The following is a 16,758-nucleotide window of genomic DNA, read 5'->3' as shown; positions in this document are numbered from 1 at the left end:
AGGTGCAGGTTTTCCTCCAGGCCTGGTGGCTCTTCCTGGAGGGGATGGTGCTGCCATCCTCTCTAGCAGTCCAGGGTCTGCACGGTGGGCTTGGTGGGGCCCAGTGTCCTCGGGTCACAGCTCTCAGCAGAATTCTGCTTCTCTGCTGCCTGTGGTAGCTCCTCCACCAGGACCCAGCCAGTGCCAGGAGGGTGGAGTGGGTCCTGGAGGCAGGAACGGGGTAGCAGATCCCTGGAGAGCTGAGCCTGAAGGGACCATGGGCCAGCTTGGGAAGTAAAAAGAGCAGTAGAGAGGCTGGAGCCCAGGTGTGGGTCTCAACTGTGGGTCTCAGGACAAGCGAGGGGGTATGTCCCCAGAGAGATGGGAAAGTGGGCCCAAGGCTGAGTGAAAGCACGTTGCCAGGAAGAGCCAGGGGACGGAGAGGGAGCCAGAGAAGCAGAGGATTCATCTGCTGTCCTGGGAACCTGTGGGTCACTGCTGCTGAATCATCAGAGCTGCCTAGAAGCTGCTTGGTTGAACCCAGGAGCAGAATGGGAAGGACCAGAAAGGAAGTTCTTCTCCTTCTCCGGGACCCTGGAAAAGGATCATGGGCATGGCTGGGCCAGGCAGCACCATGAGGGCTTCAGCCTCAGGTGGAGCAGGTCCTGGTCAAAGAGCTCCGTGGTCCAGGCCAAGCTGCTAGAGCAGAGCCCGAGGCCCCTGGCAGTGCGGTGTGGGGACCGTCAGCACGCACTGGCTTACGTTCTAGACTCTACGTTCACTTTAGAGGTGAGGCAATGGAGACCTGGAGACTTGCCTGGGGCCATAGAGAGTCAGAGGCGCTGGTCCTCCAGAGCCCATGCTCCCTAATCACTGCCCAGGGTCTGCAGTGATCAGATCCTGGAGACACAGTGACGAGACCTTATCATGCTTGTATTGTTAAGGGCCCAAACTGAGCTAAATGGCCAATTGAAAGACGGATAGATAAATTCCAAGGATGCTCTCCTTATGGCAATGCCATTTGATTTGCTGGTGTATTTATATATTTGGGGGATTTTTAAACCTCTGAATAAGTATATAAATTTTTACCATGCTCATCTGAGGAGTCCCCAGGCCTGGGAAATAGGGAAGGACTGCGCAATTTGCTGTTTCTTTAAGGAGTGGAGCGTCTGCCACCATTCTGTGTCTGGCTGCTCTCCCAGAACCTGGTGCACTGACAAGGCCGGGCTGTGGCTCAGGTCCACATCCCAGGAACTGCCCTGTCCTGGGTGCGTTGATGGCGATGTTGGACGTGAAGGTGGCTGTGGGCCTAGTGTGCACACACTCCCCTTTAGAGAAGTGGATACTGGGAGTTTTATGTTGTCCCATGCTCCATCTGGCAGGACCCAGTCACCTGGATGCTGGTGTGGCCTGGGCCGACCGAGTATCTGTATCAGCTGCCGTCTTAGTGCTCTAAGATTTGCCAGTTCCCTTCCTGGGCTGATGGCCTGCAGGCTGTGCTGGCTGTCTCCATGGGAGCAAGGCTGTGGACTGCTGTGTGTCCTAGAGAGGAAGTGGACTACTGAGTTATGTGCGTACGACAGCCTGTGGTTTCTCTGTAGGCTGCAGCATACCCAGCAGATGAGCCAAGGAGACCCTCCTTGCGTCTGCTCGACGCCCTTCACCATCCTCTGATTCTGTCCACCTCACAAATGAGAAATCCGATGCTCCCTGAGGGTCAATGCATTGATCAAGGTTCAACTGCTTGGAAGTGGCATATCCCCAACTGTTCAAAGTTAAGCTTTTTTATGCAAAAGCTGGTGCTACACTGTTGTACCTAGTGCCTGTTATATCTTGTGAGTAATTTTGCTTTGGCAGGACAGACCAGCAGTCTAGAAATCATTTCGTAGTGATGCTAAAGGGCACCATGGTGGAGTCTTTTCCTTCATGACCAGACTGATGTGCCTGCCCCAGGGAGTTCCTGACCTCTCCCTGGACTAATCAATGATGTTTGCAATGAATTATCCCACCCGAGATTTCCTTCCCCCAAAGAGGGGTTTTGCAGGGGCTCTGCTGTTTGGATAAGGCGGTGAGTCAAGGTAAGATTAGAAGCCTCTTGATCTGCAGAGAATAGTGCATTGTGGGTTCTGGCTGCACCCTATAGGGTGGGGACCCAGGCACTTCCTTTTCTGTATTGCTTGTTTGCAAGGAAAGGGCTCCTATGTCATCCATAGCGACCAAGCGGGTGATGACAAGTGTTCTTGCTCCCATCATGGGTATCTCTGGCCTGGACAGCCAGGAAGAAAATAGTGATTAACTTTGCGCCAGCTTTCCTTTCTCTGGTTGATTTGGCAAAAATGCTCTGACTTTCCCTTTTGTTCTGTTTGAGGAAAATTTTAGCAGGATGAAAGATTTTGTCAGGCTGAATTGATCCAGTTGTGTTTCCAGGGCATCCAAGCCTCTCCCTGCGGCCCTGGCCCGCCTCCTCCCCATGCACCAGGCTCTGGCTCCCGGGTACTCCTCCTGCCATGGGGCCCACGCAGCAGCTACAATGCATGCTTTGTTCAGGGAGCCCTGGGGAGGCAGCTGGCTACAAAAAAGTTCATCCACTAACTGGGCTTGTCCTTGACATCTGGCTTCTCTCCTAGGACCTCACTTTCCCCAACTTAAGTGGGATTTTGAATTAATGAAATTATAGCCCTTTGAACTGACTTGAGAATTCTCTCCCAGGCTCAAATTACATCTCCACTCAGTGTGTCTAGATGGCTCCAACACTTTCACAGATCATCCCCTCCCAACCCCTAGGAGATCATCTACATTGCTGTTTTCCAGCTGTAGAAGAATGTGATTCAATAGAACCTGCTGCCTGAGACAGTGATAGCATGTGTGCATTTATTGAGAGCACTATATGAGGCATTTTATACTAATTTTCTCTAAAATTCACAACCCATAAGGTAAATAATGATACAATATCCCAATTTTTCTGACAAGAAGACCAAAGCTTTTGTCTACAGTTACTCAGCTAGAGGGTGGCAGAAGCTAGATTTGAACCCATATCCCTCTAATGCTAAAGCCTGTGAGACTCCACGGTGTCCCTCTAAGTCACAAGTTGTCTGTGAGTGCATATTTACAAACACATGTGGACAAAAATTTTGATAGTAGCATCCACAAACGTCACATTGAGATGTGAAACAGGCCTCTAATAAATCAGATCGGGATATCTTCTTTGCTTCTCACCTGGCATGATGCTGGGTTTGTGGCAAGATACGAATATGTATAAAGTTGGCCTCCTGTTGCCGCAACACGAGATGCCTTTACATCCTAAAATTGCTATTACTTAAGTTAAAATACGTCACACAGTCTACTTCAGCCTGCTTCAGGTCAACTTGTGGTTGTCACAGGGGCCAGCCTCAGAGGTAAACAGAGTTTAGACTTTTCAGTCTTACCCCCAGTGTCCTTCTTCTCTCACTGGTAATTTCTCTTTGATGTTCCCACCAAATACCCTTGCCCTGGATGGAGTCATATTCTCTGAAGTATCTTCCATTCAAGGGTCCTAAGAGTCAAGGTCATTCCTGATGGAAACACATGCCCGGGAAAAGAAAATCAACCCTCCATGTGATCTAGGTCCTTTAGATCTAATTTCCACTTTTTAAAACAATCCAAGGGTCAGAGGGACATGTTAAATGACACCATAAGAATATAGCAGCAAGTCCAGACTGGGGGAAACTGCAGGACAAATGACCTAGTTTCTTCTCCAATAAGAATTTGTAAAGAAAAAAAGGCCAAGTGTAGGTGCCCATGCCTGTAATCCTAGCACTTTGGGAAGCTGAGGTGGCGGGATCGCTTGAGCTCAGGAGTTCAGCCTGGGCCACATAATGAGACCTCGTCTCTACTAAAAATTAAAAAAAAATTCACTGGGCATAGTGGCACCCACCTGTAGTCCTGGCTGTTTGGGAGCCTGAGGTGGGAGGATTGCTTGAGCCCAGGAGGTTGAGGCTGCGGTGAGCTGTGATTGTGCCACTGCACTCCAGCCTGGGGGACAGAATGAAACTGTATCGAAGAAGAAGAACAAGAAGAAGAAGAAGAGGAAGAGGAAGAGGAGGAGGAGGAGGAAGAGGAAGAGGAAGAAAGAAGAAGAAGAAGAAGAAGAAGGATTTATAGAATATGTAGATAGAAAGAAACTTCAGAGACAAATCAACCAATCTCAGTATATGAATCTCTCATTAAATCCAGAGTCAAACAAATGAAGTACGAATTGCAAGACAATTGGGAAAATGCAAACACTGGCTGGGTATATTATGAGACTAAGGACTAACATTAATTTCTTAAAAAGTAAGAATAATGTTATCATAATCATATATTTTTAAAAACAGCCCTTATCAATTGAAATACTTAGATATGCAAAGATATGATATTTGTTCATACTAGTATTTGTTATACCATAGTCAGGGCAGGCAGCAGTTAATTGCTGGGTGTATAGACAAAATACTGTCTGCCATGTGTTGATAATTATTAAAACCAGGTAATGGATATGTTGGATTATTAAATATTGTCTGTAATTTTATATATATTTGAAATTTTTCATAATAATGAGTTAAAAAAAAACAAAAGAAAATAAGGGCATACCCCTTTATGCTCCGTCCCCAGTGGGTGGCCCAAGTGGAGGGTGGAGAACTTCGACTCTGGATTCAACCAGACTAGTTGGGCTCGCTGTGCCCACCACTGCCCAGCTGGGAGCTCCACTGGATGGAACCCTGGCCTGATGTAACCATGGCTCACTGAGGACCAATCAGAAGGAGAAAGAGCTAGCTAGCACATTTAGAGGACAATCAGGAGAGTAATGGAAAGGAATTACCAGCACAATGGCAATCTATGAAAAGCACTTTGTAAATTGGGAATTAATAAATTCTTTTTAGTTACAATTCATGTATTCTTAGAACTAGGGATATAGCAATGTTCACAAATCCTCTTCCAAAGGAATTTAGAAAAAATAATTAGAGGATGGTGCAGAAACACAAGGATACAAATGATGTGGAAATGCCAGAGAGAGATCATGGCTGATGGGTAGGAAACTGAGGAATGACCTCAAGCATGCCTGGACTCCCCCTGGTCCCAGGCTGGTGGGTTCAGGATGCACAGGGTAGGGCTGTCCTCCTTCCCGCCTGGCTAGCCTGCCTGGCAAGGCTAGCTCTTCACGGAATCGGCTCAAGAATAGAGATTGCACAAGTGTTTCAGCAAAGTGCTGCCACCTGGCAAGACTAGAATGCCAAGAAAACTAGAAGAGCCAGCAGGAGCAGAGAAGTCCTGTCAAAGTGAAAGTCAGGGAGTGCCTTAGTCTGAGGATTCAGCTCTCAGACAGTCAGTGTGTGCTGGGTGGATAGTGTGAGGGCGGGCCATGTCGCCCTTTCCTTTTGCTGCCTCCGGCCCTTGTCTCGAGAGCTACCTCTCTGGTCCTCAGATATCCCAATAAGGCAGGACGGGGAAGGGGTCAGGTCCCCAGTGGTGGAACCGGGAGGGGAACACTTCTTATTTGTCCATTCAGGCTGGCTGGTGAAGGACTTAGGACTGCCCTGGTCATGCTGGGCTGATGTCATGCACTCTGCGACCAGGTTTGCATCCTAGCCTGCTTCCTATTTGTTTCTGTCCTTGGACAGGTTATTCACTTATCTCATCAGTAAAATAGGGATCCTCCTCTGCACTGCTATCATAATTGAGATTATTGCCATGTGTTTCCAGGTAGGGGTTTGAGAGGGAGAATGAGCAGGAGGCGGTGAGGTGCGGGGACAAAACATGGGCTCCAGGGACAGACAGAGAGGAGAGATAAATCCCTGTTCCTCTTCTTGCCAGCACTTGGATAGGATTTTTAGAAATTTACATTTTCCCGTTGCTCAAAATTGTTGTTATTTTCTTTTGCATTTTCTGGACAAACAAGTAAAAGTTTCTTCCATAATCCAGCTTCTCTCCCCCATCAATGTTGTAAAGAAAACCAGTAGTACTTAAGAGAGTGGATGTCAGGCGTGGTGTGATTATGTGTGAGAGCTCTTGGGAAGCACTCAGTGTATTGGAACTTTCTTTCAAAGAAAGGAAGTGAGAGAAACAAACAAGTTAAGGGGACTGCTATGGTCTGAATGTTTGTCCCCCCCTCACCCCAACATTCGTATTTTGAAATTTTAACCTCCAATGTGATGATATTTGGAGTTGGGGCCTTTGGGAGGTGATTAGCCATGAGGGTGGGGCCCTCATGAGTTGGATGAGTGGCCTTATAAAAGAGATCGCAGAGACTCCCTCATCCCTTCCACCATGTGAGGACACAGAAAGAAGGTGCCGTCTGTGGACCAGAAAATGAGCCCTCACCAGACACGGAATCTTTGGCACCTTCTTCATGGAGTTTCAGCCTCCACAGCAGTGAGGAAGGAGTTTCTGTGTCTTGGAAGATGCCCAGCCCAAGGCATTTTGTTATAGCAGCTGGAATGGACTAAGACAGTGACCATTCTCCCTTTGCAACCACAGCAACACAGGGTTTTGAAAGCAGTCAATAAATGAGTCATATTAAATCACAGAAAATAATTCTCATATGGAAAAGTCATCTCTTTGTCTCCTTTTGCCTGCTGGGAAAGGCTGTCTCCTCTGAGCCTCCTTCTAGTGATCATGCACAGGTGTCGGTTAGAGATTCACTCTCAGTCTGTGGCTTTATTCACATCTGCTGCATCAGAGCTCAGCATTTGGGAGCCAGAGCCCACTGGGACAAGGGACAGCCACCATCTGGGAGGCAGAGCTGGGAGCCAGAAGGCACCCTTTTCTCCAGGACAGGACCACCACAGGCCTGGCTGTCTCTGCGATGGGCCCCCATCTCTGTCCTCTGAAGCCTTACCAGAAAAGTTATCGGCTGCAGGGAGATGGAGATATGAAGCCACTTTGAGGTCCTCAAAAAAAAGTTGCTCTAACACGACCAAACTCAGTATCTTTCAGAAGGCGGCCACTTAGTGTTGTGGATGGGAGCCCTAAATGGTGACCTGGAATTGCAGCCTCACTGAGAGGCTTCCCCAGGGATCTGAGGCATGCAGCTCTCACTCTGCCACAGAGATGGCGTCTGAATTGCCTTCTGTCCACGGAGGGGCAACAGCAGTGTCCCCACAAAATGGTAGTGGGGACCTGGCTGTGGGCAGACTGAGACAGGGCCTGAAATATGCCAGGGAGTGGCTAAGTGGCAAATGGGAGCTAGAAATGGAGGGACCTGGGGAAGGGCAGCTCAATCGAGCACAAGTGGCACTCGCAGAGCAAGCAGGAGGACTGTGAGACCATGCTTGTCGCATCCAGCTACCTGCACAGCGGGTGCTCCCGCCTCTCCCTGGTCCCCTGCATCAGCCCAGTCTCCATCATGCTGGCTCTCCACTTGCTGTGGCACTGAATATTCCAGCCGAGGGCATTTCTACCAGGTTATTACTGACCAATAGCATTTAGCTTGTTTCCCTTCTCAGAGACAAACAAGTTTTAAAAAGAGTTTTCTGCTGCTTCTGCTGCTTCTCCTTCTCCGCCTCCTCCTCCTCCTCCTTCTCCTCCTTCTTCTTATAGAGACAAGGTCTTGCTCTGTCACTCAGGCTGGAGCTGGAGTGCTGTGGGGTGATCATAGATCACTGAAACCTTGAACTCCTGGGCTCAAGTGATTCTCCCACCTCAGCCTTGCAGTAGCTAGGACTACAGGCGTGCACCACCACACTCAGCTAAATTTTTTGTAGAAAAGAAGTCTGTTATGTTGCGCAGGCTGGTCTCACACTCCTGGGCTAGAGGGATCCTTCTGCCTTGACGTCCCAAAGCACTGTGGTTACAGGTGTGAGCCACTGTGCCCAGCCAAAACATAGTTTTCCTTTACTGTACATCTATGCGGCATAACCTGAAATTTTTTCAAATCGAATCGTTCAGTCCAACTTTTATTTTGTCATGTGTTTTTCCAATTCTCATCCATTTGCATAAGGAAGGTTCATTTAATCATTTCTCATTTGACAAATGCTAGTGCCTGCTTTGTCATCCTAGAGTTTCACAACGTATTTTATGCTACTGAGAGCTCTGAGAAGTTCTGCCATAAAAAATCAATCTCTTCCACTTTCGCTCATCATCTTTTTTCCTTGATACAAATTCTGGTGGATTTATGCAACAGAATACTTTACAACTTCAGAGTCCAATGTGGAGCCCCAAGACCCCTGTGGCAATCCAGCACTTAAACTGGGACTGGTCTAAACTGAGACGTGCTGTAAGGATAATATCCATGTCAAGTTAGGAAGATAGGGCAAAAAGAAGAACATAAAACCTCACATTAACACTTTTTATTTATTAATTTTTTAAGACAGGATCTCACTCTTGCCCAGGCTGGGATGCAGTGGTGCAATCACGATTCACCGTAGTCTCGACCTTCGGGGGCTCAGGTGATCCTCCCACCTCAGCCTCCTGAGTAGCTGGGACTAGAGGCACATGCCACCACACCTGGCTAATTTTTGTATTTTTTGTAGAGACAGGGTTTTTGTCAGTTCACCCAGGCTGGTCTCAAACTCCTAGGCTCGAGTGATCCTCCCACCTCAGCCTCTCAAAGTGCTAAGACCACAGGCGTAAGCCACAGTGCCCTTCACATTAACAATTTTGAGGGCGGTGGTGGAGAGAGCAGGGAGGATGGGAAGTTGTCCATCAAAGGGTACAGAGTTGCAGTTATGTAAGATGAGTAAGTCTAAGAGATTTAATGTACAACATGAGGACCATAGTTAATAATATCGTATTGTGTTGTATACTGGAAATTTGCTAAGAGAGTAGATTTTAGATACACTTAACCACACAAACACACACACGCACACACACACACACACACACAGTAGCTAACTATATGGATAATGGGCATGTTAATTTGCTTGACTGTAGTAATCACTTCACTACATATATGTATATCAATATCAGGTTGTACATCTTAAATACATACTGAAAATAAAACACTTTTTATATTGATTATGGGTTGAAATGATAATATGTTGGCTATATTGGGTTAAATAAAATGTTTCTAAAGTTAACATTATTTGTTTCTTTTTTTTTTTTTTTTTTTTTTAGGACAGTAGGTCTCATTCTGTTGCCCAGACCAGCCCAGACTCCCCTCCGACCCTGCCCCACTTCCACTGCCAGGATCTGATTTGTCCTTAGATGGTCCATACAGTCCTCCCAGGTATCTGCAGCTGCTGCTGGAACCTCCTTCACGCAGGCAGAAATGGGGTTTTTGGCCCTGACACGGTGTCCTCTTACATTCCCCCTGAGCTGGCTGCTAGAACTGGGTCATGTCTGTAAACGCCCTTCAGTCTTTCACAAAGCAGGGCGCGCGGGGTGTGTGAAAGTTCAGGCTGTGCTGATGGGAACAACCCATCCCGTCCTTTCCCGTTGCTCCTCCCCAGCATTGGCTGAAGCCCTCCTTTATTCACTGGCCAGGTTATCTCGTAAAGAAGGCGCTAGCTTATGAACTCAGTCAGCACGTCGGTGAAACAGCCTGAGATCATTTGAAGCTGGTTTCAGGGCTTTGTTTATTCTTTCAGTTTTTCTAAAGTTACTGAAGGAGGCGCGTAATTCAGAGCAACTGAGAATTTTCTAGTAACTCTTTTTTCTCTGCACCCCCCCTCTGCACAGGAGGATTTAGATAGAAGCCATTACTTACTACTCTTAAGTGAGTTTGCCCTTTTGCTCAAGGGTAAATTATAGTCAAATCCTATCAATTTTTACTCAAATAATTTGAAATTATATAATTCACTGTATTAGAGTTCTCTAGAGAGACAGAACTAATGGAATATGTACATATATATGTACGTATATATATGTATAATACGGGAGTTTATTAAGTATTAACTCACACCATCACAAGGTCCCACAACAGGTCCTCTGCAGGCTGAGGAGCAAGAAGAGCCAGTCCGAGTTCCAAAACTGAAGAACTTAGAGTCTGATGTTCGAAGGCAGGAAGCATCCAGTACAGGAGAAAGATGTAGGCTGGGAGGCTAGGCCAGTCTCTCTTGTCACGTTTTTCTGCCTGCTTGTATTCTAGCCATGCTGGCAGCTGATAAGATTGTGCTCACCCAGATTAAGGGTGGGTCTGCCTTTCCCAGCCCACTGACTGAAATGTTACCCTCCTTTGGCAACACCCCCACTGACGCACCCAGGATCAGTACTTTGTATCCTTCAATGCAATCAAGTTGACACTCAGTATTAACCATCACATTCACATAGGGCCTGGATTGAAGTTACTGGTCCTTGTCAAACCATACAGTGGGAAATACATGTGGCACAACAAAGGGTCCCAAATTTGGAATTCCAATCCCATGTTTGGAATATGTGGGTTCAACCCCTAGCTATACCAAGTTTTCCCAGAGAGGCCACTCATCTCAACCTTAGTTTATACTCTATAAAGTGAGGATAATAGTAGAAATACACCCTATGCCAAGTTGTAAGGATTCACCAAAATAACGGAAGTAAACAACCTTTGTAAACTGCAAAGCTATGCAGATAGAAATGGTCATTGTTTATCAACAGTGTGCATGAAAAGTACAAACAAGATTGGGAGAAATAAAATGTTAAGGTCATATTTTAAAACTCTATAAGCATTCTATCTTCTTAAGATTGATGTGCTAATTCCAACACCTTGTATTATGACCAGCTCTCTAATGACCTCTGTTTGAAATCGGACCCTTCTTGCTCTGTTACCTCCTGGAGACCCTGCCAGAAATGCCCAGAACAGAAAGGGGAACAGCCAGGACAAAGGGGGGCAGCTTCTGCAGAGGAAAGGCTTGTTTCTCTTGGTTTTATTCACTGCTTGTAAGGAGAAGAAGTTAGGTCCTGAAATCCCAGTAACTGACTCACCATCACTTTAAAAGATTGATTTTTATGTGGAAAAAATATGTTTTCCTGACAGAGTATAAAAAGATAAAAGAGCATCTAACCCACTGCAAAGAGAGGTCTTATGAAATTCAAGGGCTGAACCCCGACTTTCCATGAAAAGAAAGGCCATCTTGGTCAAATTAAACATAGGCACTTGCAGTCCATATCGTCAGCAGAAGGACGGCCTGCTGGTCTAGCGAGCATACTTCTTCCTTATGCTGCTTGCTGTCTGTCACGTCCAGCAGATTCACTCCCTACCTTCTTCCTCCCTCTTCCTCCCCTCCCCGTTTCTTTTCTGGTAGTATTTGTGTCTACTTAGCCACACATTATCTAAATCCTACTTAAGATAAACAGGAAAACGGAAATGGGATTTAGGAGTTAGTGTGGAAAAGTCCTTGAAATTTTCAACTCAGTGTATGAAAACAAAAGAGGGTTAGGTAGGACGCCAAAAAAAAAAAAAAGAGTGCAGAGATTTCTAATAATTGAATTTGGGAAATATTTGCAAGCAAATCATACAAATGTGTTAATAGCTGGACCCCACCAGAAGCACCTTTGTGGATAAGTTGGAAGTTATTCCTATTAGATGGTGTAAAAGAAGACAATTTAAAAAGGCTTAAAGTTTTACAATTTTTACAGATTAAAATTTGAGAAGGCAAATTTTGGGGGTTATAGGTATTAAGAATGAGGAGTAGGGATATCAAATGGACTTTAATGAAATGGCGGCTGGTTGCGGTGGTGGCTCGCACCTGTAATCCCAGCACTTCGGGAGGCCGAGGTGGACAGATCACGAGGTCAGGAGATCGAGACCACCCTGGCTAACACGGTGAAATCTCATCTTGTAAAAATACAAAACATTAGCTGGGTCTAGTGGCACACACCTGTAGTCCCAGCTACTCGGGAGACTGAGGCAGGAGAATCACTTGAACCCAGGAGGCGGAGGTTGCAGTGAGCTGAGATCACACCACTGCACTCCAGCCTGGGTGACAGAGCAAGAATCTGCCTCAAAAAAAAAAAAAAAAAAAAAAAAAAAAAAAAGAAAGAAAGAAAGAAAGAAAAAGAAATGACATAGTTGTTGAGAAGGAACTTCCAGTGTGTTTAATTAATCCTGGATACTCACATAGGATTAGAGATCTGTGATGCTCTGGCGTTTATGAGCCTCTACTCCTCAGTCTTCCTAACTTATAGCATGGGTCTTTTTAATGAAAAGCTGCCCCAAATCATTTTCTAACAAAAAGCAGCCCTGAAAGCTGGGAGTTTGCAAGGGTGAATGCCAGCAGGAACTAAGGAGTAGACATGTTCAAGATAGCGACTTCATCTTCCCTTCTCTGCCAGTCATGCGTACTGTAAATGACATCATACCAATATTCCAATCAATTCTCACTCAGTTGCCACCCACAATGACAAACGGTAAGACAGAAAAGCAAAGGAGTGAAAATGGCCCCTTGAAGTCCAGAGAGTGATGTCATACTTGCCTCTCTGGGTTCATCACTTATCATGACAAACATCTTCTCATTCCCTTAGTATGCTTATGCTGTTCCTGCCAAACTAAGATATCTTTTGAAGATAAAACAAAACATAAAAATAGGGCTTTCATCTTATTTCAGTGCAAATGGAATGTTACTGAAAAATATATAAAAACAAATTACACCAGAACATAAAATACATGCATGGGTCTGTGCAACAGAAGTTACCTCTATTACACATATCAACTGAAGTTATACAATGAGAAAAAACATAACTTATTAGGTAAACTTGCCATGAAGTGGATAAAATGAGCAGCAAAATATGCCACCATCTGATAACAGAGCCCAGAGAAGGATCTGAGAAGCTTGGCCCTGACTTGATGGCTGAGACCAAAAGCTGAGATTGGGACATTCTACAGTTCATCTGGGTAAGAGTGCCCATGTGCTGGGTTTCTTCATTGTAATGATTTTCACAAAATATGTTCACCAAGATGAGCAAGATTTGTTGGATGTAAAACCTGACACATTCACGAGGGCCAAAAAGCAAACACTCCATTCAGCTAGTTTTTAAACACACTATCAAGTAAATTGGCAAAAATGCCCAGTGTCTGTAGCCCCAGTCAGCAGCCCCAGGAGGAAGAACCACATGGGTTTCTCACACTCGATCGGCCCCAGGTTGCGTGGGTTTCCACGTGGTCAGGTCTCTGAGTGGGCTTACACCTGAGGATGGGCAGGTTGTGGACAGGTGACAGTTGTCACTGCCTGCCCTCACACACTGAATCTGGGTGTCCAAGGCAGGGGGCAGAGCCCTGAGAACAAGAAAAGCCCATTCTAGCAGCTGCTTCTTCCTTATGGGCAGCAGCTCTGTGGGAAACACAATGATGGTTCTCAATTGCCAAGTGGTTCAGAAGACTGGGACTTTGCGAAGACGTGTCACGAACATCTTAACCAATTTTATTCTCCGTATATTCCTCACTTTATGAAACATCGCTCTGTGATTTAACATTGTTTTTAAAAAGTTTAAAGAGTACTTCCAACAATTATAAAATTAACATCCTAAGATGTAAGAAACTGGTCTTGTCTTAGTGGTGCTTAGGATAATGGTGCTATCCTGCAATGGTAAGTTGCACAGACAAGCACTGTGCTAGGATCTTTCAACTTGGCATTGGATATTGCTATGGAAATTGTCAATTTTATTAACAATGATTTGTAAAGGTATGTAAAAATTTGCCTTTTCATAGTAAAGTTTGATGTCTATCTCTAGAGAAAATGTGATACTGGTAGGAATATTTAAATGACACTATGTTATATAGTGAGACAAAATCACTATATACATACCTGCATACACACATGTATATACAGTCATGCATTGCTTAACAACTGGTGTATGTTCTGAGAAATGTATTGTTAGGTGATTTCATCGTTGTGTGAACATCACAGCGTGCAGTTACACAAAGGTAGATGGTATAGCCTAGTACACACCTAGGCTATATGGTACAGACTATTGCTGTCAAGCTACAAACCTGTACGGCATGTTACTGTACTGAATCTTACTGTACTGACTTGTAACACAGTGGTAAGTATTTGTGTATCTAAACATAGAAAAAGGACAGTAAAAACATTGCATGAAAGATAAAAAGTGGTACACTTGTAGAGGGCACTTACCATGAATGGAGCTTGCAGGACTGGAAGTTGCTCTGGGTGTCAGTGAGTGGTGAGTGAATGTGAGGGCCTAGAACATGATACCACTGCTGACATTATAAACACTACACTTAGACCACACTAAAATTACTCTGCAGTGATTGCTCTACAACTTTACGGCAGCTACAATATTAGGCAATGGGCATTTTTCATCTTACAGGACAATAGATATTATAATCTTACAGGACAACTGTCTCATCACACTTTATCATTGAACAAACCATCGTTATGTGGCACATGACTGTACATACCTATATATGTATTTTTTCCTTTTGCAAATGTAGGAACTCTACCCAGCTAAATACTGCCAGATATAACATGCTTGCTCCAATTTGCCTGTTTTGCTGATATTTTTAATGAATGGAACAAATTCAATTCAGGCTGTGAATGTTGCAACATTATGGTGATTACAACTGCAGAAAAATTGTTGGCAATTAAAAAACAGAAAAGCTTAAACTCAACCTGAAAGACAAAACAAATTTGACTTTTAAAACTTTGCTGAAATATGTTGCAAAGATGAGCATTACGGTATCTTTTTTTATTTTAATGACATTGTTTAATATTCAAAATGTTTCAAAAGATATATTTAAAGAATATTTCTTGCCAGAAATGGAGAAAGATTCTTTGATTTCTTCCAGATTTAATACTTACTAATTAATGATTTGAAACATTCACTTAGAGCTTTTTTTGATTCGTGATTTAATGTTGGAACAAAAATATTCTATTACTCTCTTGAGCGTTTCCATAGGGGATTAACAAACAGGAGGCCAAAACCAAACTCACTGCGTGTTTTTGTATGGTCCATCAGCTATGAGTAGTATTTACATTTTTAAATGGCTGAAAAGTGATAAAAAGACAAACAATATTTTGTGAAATGTGAAATTTATATGAAATTAAAATTTCTGTGTCTGTAAATAAAGTTTTATTGGAACATGGCCCCGCTTATTTGTTTACACGTGGTCTGTGGCTGCTTTTGAGATAGAAAGGCAGAGTTAAGTAGTTGTAACAGAGACCATAAGACCCACAAAACCTAAAATATATAGTACTTGATCCTTTACAGAAAATTTTGCCAATGCTTAACCTAGATCAATTTGCTGAAAAAGCATCTCGAGGTTGCAAAATGAATTATTTAAAAAACATTAGCATGCACAGTTGCTTATCTGAGTGCCCCAAACCTTTCTCACGGTGCTGCAACTAAAACAATCCATAGAAATAAACTGGTTGGTAGGGCTGTTATTAGTATTTCAAATTCTTATTAAATAAATAACACTTCTTAATTTGCTAAATAAAATTTTGATTTAAAAAGTCGTGATATTTTTTCTTTTTTTTGTTGTTTTTTTGGTTTTTTTTTGAGATGGAGTCTTGCTCTGTCACCCAGGCTGGAGTGCAATGGCACGATCTCAGCTCACTGCAACCTCCGCCTCCTAGGTTCAAGCAATTCTCCTGCCTCAGCCTCCCGAGTATCTGGGATTACAGGCACGCGCCGTCATGCCCAGCTAGTTTTCGTATTTTTAGTAGAGACAGGGTTTCGTATTGGCCAGGCTGGTCTCGAACCCCTGACCTCAGGTGATCCACCCACCTCGGGCTTCCAAAGTGCTGGGATTACAAACGTAAGCCACTGCTCCGCTCCCAGCCTCATTTCTTCTTTTTTCTTTTCTTTTCTTTTTTTTTTTTTTTTGAGACAGAGTCTTGCTGTGTCACCCAGGCTGGAGTGCAGTGGCACGATCTTGGTTCACTGCAAGCTCCACCTCCCAGGTTCACGCCATTCTCCTGCCTCAAACTCCCGAGTAGCTGGGACTACAGGCACCTGCCACCACGCCTGGCTAATTTTTTGTATTTTTAGTAGAGATGGGGTTTCACCCTACTAGCCAGGATGGTCTTGAACTCCTGACCTTGTGATCCACCCACCTTGGCCTCCCAAAGTGCTGGGATTACAGGTGTGAGCCACCACACCTGGCCCAGTCTTATTTCTTAATTGAATTTTTAACTACTGTTGTAGATTTGAAGTAGCATAAATTTGTGCCAATGAAATATCAACATGTGGTTTTATATTAGGGGCTTTGGCTCAAGATTTCATTAAAAAATGGAGCCCACTCCTGTAAAAATGTGAAATTCATCAGAACATACGAAGTAAATGTTAAAGAAAGTAGGGTCCCTGGGCACTTAAGTCCTATATTTTTTTTTTTTGAGTCATTCTCTGTCACTCAGGCTGGAGTGTAGTAGTGCGATAACAGCTCACTGCAGCCTCAGTCTCCCAGGCTCAAGTGATCCTCCCACCTCAGCCTCCTGAGTAGCTGGGACCACAGGTGCATGCCACTATGCCCTGCTAATTTATCTGTTTTTTTTTTTTTTTTCTGTTTGCTTGTTTGTTTGTTTTTTTAATAGAGATGGAATCTGGCTATGTTGCCCAGGCTGGTCTCAAACTACTGTGCTCAAGCAATCTTCCCACCTTGGCCTCCCAAACTGCTGGGATTAAAGGTGTGAGCCACTGAGCCCAGACTTAAGTCTATTCTTCAAGGTCCATTTCAAATGCCACCTTTTTTTTCAGGTGGGCACTGACCATGTCAGTTCCACATGTTCTCTTTTCTGGGTGTGCTGGTCTTGCTATTCTGTCCTAGGCACTTCTTAAAAACCTGTTTCTCTGTTCGAGTCTTATCTCTCTGTTGAGGTTTTCAGTTCCTGAGGACAGCTGAAATGTCTACTCCCAACGCTAAGCTCTTATTTCTCTTTTTTTTTTGAGACAAAG

The sequence above is a fragment of the Gorilla gorilla genome, chromosome 1 (genome assembly GCF_029281585.2).
Source record: "Gorilla gorilla gorilla isolate KB3781 chromosome 1, NHGRI_mGorGor1-v2.1_pri, whole genome shotgun sequence".
Taxonomy (NCBI): Eukaryota; Metazoa; Chordata; class Mammalia; order Primates; family Hominidae; genus Gorilla; species Gorilla gorilla.
Note: the sequence above shows the minus strand (reverse complement) of the source record.